Source organism: Herpailurus yagouaroundi, unplaced genomic scaffold, assembly GCF_014898765.1.
Source record: "Herpailurus yagouaroundi ecotype Mexico unplaced genomic scaffold, PumYag 67641, whole genome shotgun sequence".
NCBI classification, from domain to species: Eukaryota; Metazoa; Chordata; class Mammalia; order Carnivora; family Felidae; genus Herpailurus; species Herpailurus yagouaroundi.
In genome coordinates, this window is record NW_024420442.1 from 2,869,248 (window position 1) to 2,875,965 (window position 6,718).

The 6,718-nt window shown below is 49.1% G+C and overlaps 2 long non-coding RNA genes across 2 annotated transcripts in view; both read right to left on the minus strand.

Annotated features, from left to right (window-relative positions):
• Positions 1 to 1,310: 1,310 nt before the first annotated feature.
• LOC121025394 (uncharacterized) lies at positions 1,311 to 2,802 on the minus strand. Its single transcript, XR_005788030.1, has 2 exons — positions 2,540 to 2,802; positions 1,311 to 1,770 (listed from the first exon to the last, which is right to left on the minus strand). It is a non-coding gene; the product is annotated as an uncharacterized LOC121025394 (long non-coding RNA).
• A 937-nt stretch (positions 2,803 to 3,739) lies between these two features.
• LOC121025393 (uncharacterized) overlaps positions 3,740 to 6,718 on the minus strand; it is a 3,683-nt gene continuing 704 nt past the window's right edge. The window contains exons 2-3 of the long non-coding RNA XR_005788029.1: positions 6,273 to 6,479; positions 3,740 to 4,053 (exon numbers count right to left, since the gene is read on the minus strand). This is a non-coding gene — a long non-coding RNA (uncharacterized LOC121025393). The remainder of the gene's footprint in view (positions 4,054 to 6,272; positions 6,480 to 6,718) is intronic.

Genomic DNA, 6,718 nt, shown 5'->3' on the forward strand with positions numbered 1-6,718 from the left:
TCACACATGACCTAGAAACTTTCATGAAGACGTTGTGTTTCGTTCATCTTTGCCCAATCGTACGGCGGAAAAGAGATTTCCTTCCTCCCTTCCTTTTTTTTTTTCCTTCCTGTAACTAACGATGGCAGAGTGACGTGCGTCAACCAGCGCTCCGGGCGCGGCGGGGGACACAGCTGTGAACAAGCGACAAGATCCCTGCCCTCGTGAATCTTACACTCTGGTAGGTGAAAACACAGGCGATCAACCGAGAAAGAAAAGTGGCAGATCGGGACAGATGCTATAGGGAGAATTGGAAGGTGGCAAAATGTGGTAGAGTGAACAGGGCCTCCGTGGAATGGGTAGAAAGGCCAGCGCTCTGGGGCGCCTGGGTGGCTTGGTCGTTTAAGCGTCTGACTTCGGCTCAGGTCATGATCTCATGGTCCGTGAGTTCGAGCCCCACGTCGGGCTCTGTGCTAACAGCTCAGAGCCTGCAGCCTGTTTCAGATTCTGTGTCTCCCTCTCTCTGCCCCTCCCCTGTTCATGCTCTGTCTCTCTCTGTCTCAAAAATAAATAAACGTTAAAAAAAAAAAACAAAAAACAAAACACAAACACACCAAACCGAAGAAAGGCCAGCGCTCTGGGGAGGTAACGTTTCGGCTGAGCTTTGAACGAGCCGAAGGAACCAGCTCCTCAAATGTCTGAGGAAAGAACTTTCCAGGCCGAGGGAGCAGCGGCGAGAGCACGTGGTTCTCAAAAGGAACAGCACTGGCTTCTAGGGGGGCGTTTTGAAAATTGGGGCAGGGGCTGCCTCACCGATTGCGGTGCTCTCCTGGCAATCAATGGGCAAAGGCCAGGCCTCTGCGATGCAGGGGAATGTCCTGCCGCCTTCATGACTTCCATAGATCCTACCAGACACTCGTGTTAATAATAATCATCCGAGTTGAGAGCTTAACTCTGCTCAACTCAAAGATGCACCGGCTTTTGCATGGTTTCCTGTGCAGGAAATTTCCCAGGAACACAACTAACACGTAAGTGGGAGGTAGGTCGTATTTTGTTGCATTCGGACCTTCACCAAGAGCCGGTCAACATTTTGAAACCGACCCCTCCTGAGGGTAAAGCCAATGTCACAGAAAACACTGTACCGAACGGGAATGCTTCAGAGGAAATTGATGGCGGATGAGAGCATTTTTTTAATTGGTAGAGATTTTGTTGTTGTTGTTAAATTGGCAAAAAGAGCGAGGGAGGGAAACAGTACTGTGAGGAAGGAAAAATTACCTCTGCCCTCCAGGATCCTTCTAGCTGGAGTAAGAAGCAAATGGACCGGAGACAAATTAACAGGAGAAAATCAAATTTAACTTCAGGGGCATAGGGAATCCACACACACATAAGATTCCAAAGACAGCCAGGCAGTGCGAAGTCACCCTGAACTAAGGAGGAGGAAGGAGTCTGAGACTACAAAGGGAAGGAATGCTCACAGGAAGAATGAAAAAGAGCGAACGTGGTAAATAAATGTTGACTGGGTCATCCAGAAACAATGGGACACAGGGAAGATTTTGATCGACCAGACCTTGATGAATTCCTCGCTCTCCACCATACCTACTTCACATTATAATGTAGGTAAATATGGCAATGGCTCCCTTCCTGGAGCACGTCCCCAATCTCATTTCTTTGAGGCAGTTTTGGGGGCAAGGTCAAAATTTCTCCCTGCGTCTTCTGGGCCTGGATTGTTTTCAGTTCGGCATGATCTGCGTGACCAAAGTGGCACATCTTGGGGGCAGTCGGCCTTGGCCCCTACAACACAAAAGGGCGCAGTCAAAACTCAATCTCCCTTGCACCTCTGTTCCCAAGTTTCACGTTTCCCTTCCTTGAGGGAACCTGTTGAATAGCTTTTTGGATGTCTGTCCAGAGGAATGATCTCGCTTTTGTTTAAAAGAAAGGCTGGCATGGGGCGCCTGGGTGGCTCAGGTCATGATCTCCCAGTTCATGAGTTTGAACCCCGTGTCCGGCTCTGTGCTGGCGGTGAGGAGCCGGCTTGGGATTCTCGCTCTCTCCTCTCTCTCTCTGCCCCTCCCCTGCTCGTGCTCTGTCTCTCGATAATAAATAAACACTTAAAAACGAGAAAAAAAGAAAAAAGAAAAGAAAAAAATTCAACTGAGTAAATGTAAAGATAAAATTGCCAGCACCCCATCTAGCAGATAGTAAGGAGCTCCACTGAGCTGCAGCCGAGGGTTTTAAAGGTGGGGGGTGGGTGGGCCGGTACTCTTAGCAAAGAATGCATTGTTTTAGGCAAGGTCACCCCCCTAAGGGGAATGGGAGGGTCCAGCAGCGTTACCTCCAAATGCTGACCAGAAAAGTCCCAGGTTGGTTAAGGACCACGTTTCTGGGAGAAGCTGGGAAGCTGCAATTAGCCTGGGTACTAAGTTTTGGTGGGGTTTAACGTAAGTGACTCCATTTTTAACAGAAGGAGGGAACAAAGGGAGGGGGAAACCCACATAAAGGAGTATCTGAGCGTGAAAAAAAAATGCAAAAAAAAGTGCACAGATGCCTGCCAAGCTCTTACCCCTGCGCGCCTCGAAGCATGTGCAGGGGGCGCCTAACTCTCTTTAATACACTTCTGTACTGTTTGTCCCAGCTTCTGACAGGCATGTACTACTTCTGTAATTTGCAAAATTCCACAAGGCTAAAGAATAGAAGACAAATTAAGAGAGCAGGCATCGACTAACTTTGGTATAATCATAGCAAGATAGGGATGCCTGGGTGGCTCGGTCGGTTGAGCGTCCGACTTCGGCTCAGGTCATGATCTCGCGGTTGGCGAGTTCGCGTCCCACGCGTCAGGCTCTGTGCTGATAGCTCAGAGCCTGAAGCCTGCTTCGGATTCCATGGGTCCCTTTCTCTCTGCCCATCCCCCACTCGTTCACTTTCTCTCTCTCTCTCTCTCTCTCTCTCTCAAATAAATAAACATTAAAAAAATTTTTAAAAATCATAGCAAGGTACACTATAATCTGAGAAACATCAGCAAGTCAACTAAAGTAATTTATTGTTTAAAAAAAAAGCCCAAACTGGAGTCACTTGCCCCCCACCTAGGACAGCAAGCCGAGATTTAGTTTCCACCTCTCCCAGGAATGTGACTTTCTAACAGCCAACCTGAAATGTTTCCCTCAGCACTTGTCATGTAACCTGCATGATAAACACCCTGCCATTCCCTTCCGGCACTGCCCACCCCTCCAAAGCAGGTGTCCTGGCCCACAGCAATCCTTTCTTTTCTTTTGCTAATAACAATCCCAAGGAGGCTCCAGGCTCTAAACTGTCAGCACAGAGCCCTACGCAGGACTCGAACTCACGAAGAACCGTAAGATCATGACCTGGGCCCAAGTCAGAGGCTTAACCGACTGAGCCCCTCACGCGCCCCAATTTTTATTTTAAAGTAATCTCTACACCCAACGTGGGGCTCGAACTTGCAACCACGAGATCAGGAGTCGCACGCTCCACCGACTGAGTCCCGCCTCCTCTTTAAAAAGTAACCGTACCTTTTTTTTTTTTTAATTTTTTTTAACGTTTTTATTTATTTTTGGGACAGAGAGAGACAGAGCATGAATGGGGGAGGGGCAGAGAGAGAGGGAGACACAGAATCGGAAACAGGCTCCAGGCTCTGAGCCATCAGCCCAGAGCCCGACGCGGGGCTCGAACTCCCGGACCGCGAGATCGTGACCTGGCTGAAGTCGGACGCTTAACCGACTGCGCCACCCAGGTGCCCCCAGAGAATTCTAGTTTCACATCACATTCCTTTTCCAAAGCTGGGGATCCTTAACCTGCTAGTGCTTCTTCACAGACGTTTCAACGAGGGTGCAACAGAAGCAGTAACGTTAGCTTGAGTCTACAAGGCACAGTGCACATCCAAGACACCGTCAGAAACTGATTTATGGTTAAGATTAACGCACACCAGGTTGTCAATCCTAGCGAATGAACGGGCCGTAGCAGAGTAAAAAGAACACACCTCATTGTGTTAGCACCCTATCGCGAAAAGACAGGACAGGCAATACATATTCCTGTTTGTCATGTTACCGTTTAACGCACCTGCAGTAAAAAGAAACATACACTTTTTTACTTTCTGGGTTAAAATAAACCGTCTCCCAGCTCCCAGCTATGAAAAGGGAAACACTTGTTCCTGCCTCTGGCTCACTGGAGCATCTTATTCGTGCTGGGGACAAAAAGAACAGCAGCGCTGGAGACAAGAGCATGTATGTACCCTGTCGTCAGGACGGGTGCACTTGTGACGCTCACGCAAGCTGCCTTAAAACAAAATGAAAAACACGAGTGCCTGGGTGGCTCAGTCGGTTAAGCGTCCGACTTCGGCTCGGGTCACGATCTCACGGCTCGTCGGTTCGAGCCCCGCATCGGGCTCTGTGCTGACAGCTCAGAGCCTGGAGCCTGCTGCGGGCCCTCTCTCTCTGCCCCTCCCCAGCTTGTGCTCTCTCTCGCTTTCAAAAGTAAATAAAACATTAAACAAAATGAAAACCAGAGGCACCTGGGTGGCTCAGTCAGTTAGGCGACTAACTCCACGTCAGCTCAGGTCTGGATCTCAGGGTTGTGCCTTTAAGTCCCGCAGTGGGTTCACATGCTGGGCACTGGGCGTGAGGCCTACTTAAAATATTACATATATATATATATATATTTAGATGCCTTTTAGAAAAGGTTTCTTTATTGTCCTGTGTGTCGGTAACTTGTAGAAAATAACTGTATGAAGGGCGCCTGGGAGGCTCAGTCAGTTAAGCATCTGATTTGGGCTCAGGGCATGATCTCACAGTTTGTGGGTTCGAGCCCTCCATCGGGCTCTGTGCTGACAGCTCAGGGCCTGGAGCCTGCTTCGGATCCTGTGTGTGTGTGTCCCTCTCTCTCTCTGCTCCTCTCCTACTCATGCTCTTTCTCTCTCTCAAAAATAAAAAAGAGGGGTCCCTGGGTAGCTCAGTCGGTTAAGCATGCGATTTTAGCTCAGATCATGATCTCACAGTTCATGGGTTCAAGCCCTGCATTGGGCTCTGTGCTGACAGCTCGGAGCCTGCTTCGGATGTGTCTCCCCTCTCTCTCTCAAAAATAAACACTAAAAAAAAATGTTTTTTAAGAAGTAAAAAGAAAAAAAAAAAGAAAAGAACTGAATGAGCCTAAAAGCAACTGTGTACCTGCGATGTTTTACCCTGAGAGACTGCTGACCGCCCCTTTCCTTTTCACTGTTATTATCAATGTGGCTTTTTAAAAAGAGAGACAGGGAGAAATTGGGAATTCTTTTTAACTTAAGAAAATTCTTCTTAAAGAAAATTCTTCTTGGGTTCTGGCCAAATCACTCTTAGCCTCCATTCCTTGCCCTCTGAAGCTTACAAAACCACTGAAAATGTCCCTATTTGAGGTACACCCTGCAGTCATAGCGGACGTGTAGTGTAGCTATTAGGTGGCAGAAGACTGACCTAGATTTGAATCCCGCCTGCCTCCAGCAGCTGTGACCTAGAGCAGGTCAACCTCCCCGTCTCGGTTTCCCCTTCTGGAAAATAATACCTAATCGTAGCACACACAGTGCCTTCGGGGGCCATGGACAGGCGGTCCCAAGATGGACCACTTCGGCAGGCCAACTCTTTGGAGCTGAGGCAATCGAGACCCCGTGAGCTCAAAAGAAACGTTTGCCCCTCCCTTAACGACACAAAAGAATTTAAATTGAGGGTCTTTTCCTGAATAAAGGGCTATTACCAGAGATAAATTTTATCTGAGTGACGCATCTGTCTGGCAGGACAAACATCTAATTACCAAACATCTGCTCTTACTGCCCGGTGGGCTGCATTCCTTTCAAGTCCCAGCCCCTACCCCCTGCTGAGTTCAGGATGATTTATATCCCTTGTTTTGCCTGTCTTTGGAATTTCCACGTGTGTGTGGTTCCCTGTGTGTACAAAATTAAATTTGACCTTCTATTAATCTGTCTTATGTCAATTTGATTCTTTTGTTTAAGTATACTTATTTCTTTCTGACAGAGAGAGAGAGAGAGAGACAGAGAGCAAGCACGAGCAGGGAAGGGGCAGAGAATCCCAAGCAGGCTGTACAAAGTCAGCCCGAGCTGCACTGGGGTGGGGGGGGCCGGGGAGGGGGCAAGGAGCTCGAACTCAGGAACCGTGAGATCATGACCAGGGCTGAAATCCAGAGTTCGGCGCTAATCGGACTGAGCCACCCAGGCGCCCCTCGTGTCAATTTGATTCTTTATCTAGAAGGACCCTGAAGGGGACAGGAAATTCTTGCTGCCCGGAGGTGCTTACCGGTGTCATTGTTCATTTAATCTTTACAACGACTCCTGGAGGAAGTAACTACAGATCGAGCAACTGAGGCACGGAGAGGTTGGACTTCCCCCAGGTCACACGGCTGGTAAACTGCGGAGCCGAGATGCTAAGGCAGGTTCCAGAGTCCAAACTCTAGCCGCCACCACGTACAGCCTCTCCAAAGGAGGGCAGTAAACGAGGACGTACCTGTTCAAGGATGATTTGAGGATTAAATGGGATCATGTGCGGGAGGGAACCCGATGTTTGACAAGGGCGACGGGTGGCAGCTGTGTGTAATCGGTTTCTTTTCCCCTTCTGCGTTGCGAAACTGGCCCGCCTTCTTCTTGGAGCAGAAAAGCAGAGGTCGGAAGGAGAGCCCCGGCCCGGGGAGGAAGCGGCCGAGGTGGAATGTGGAAAGGGGAGGGGGGGCGGGGGAGGAGAGGTAA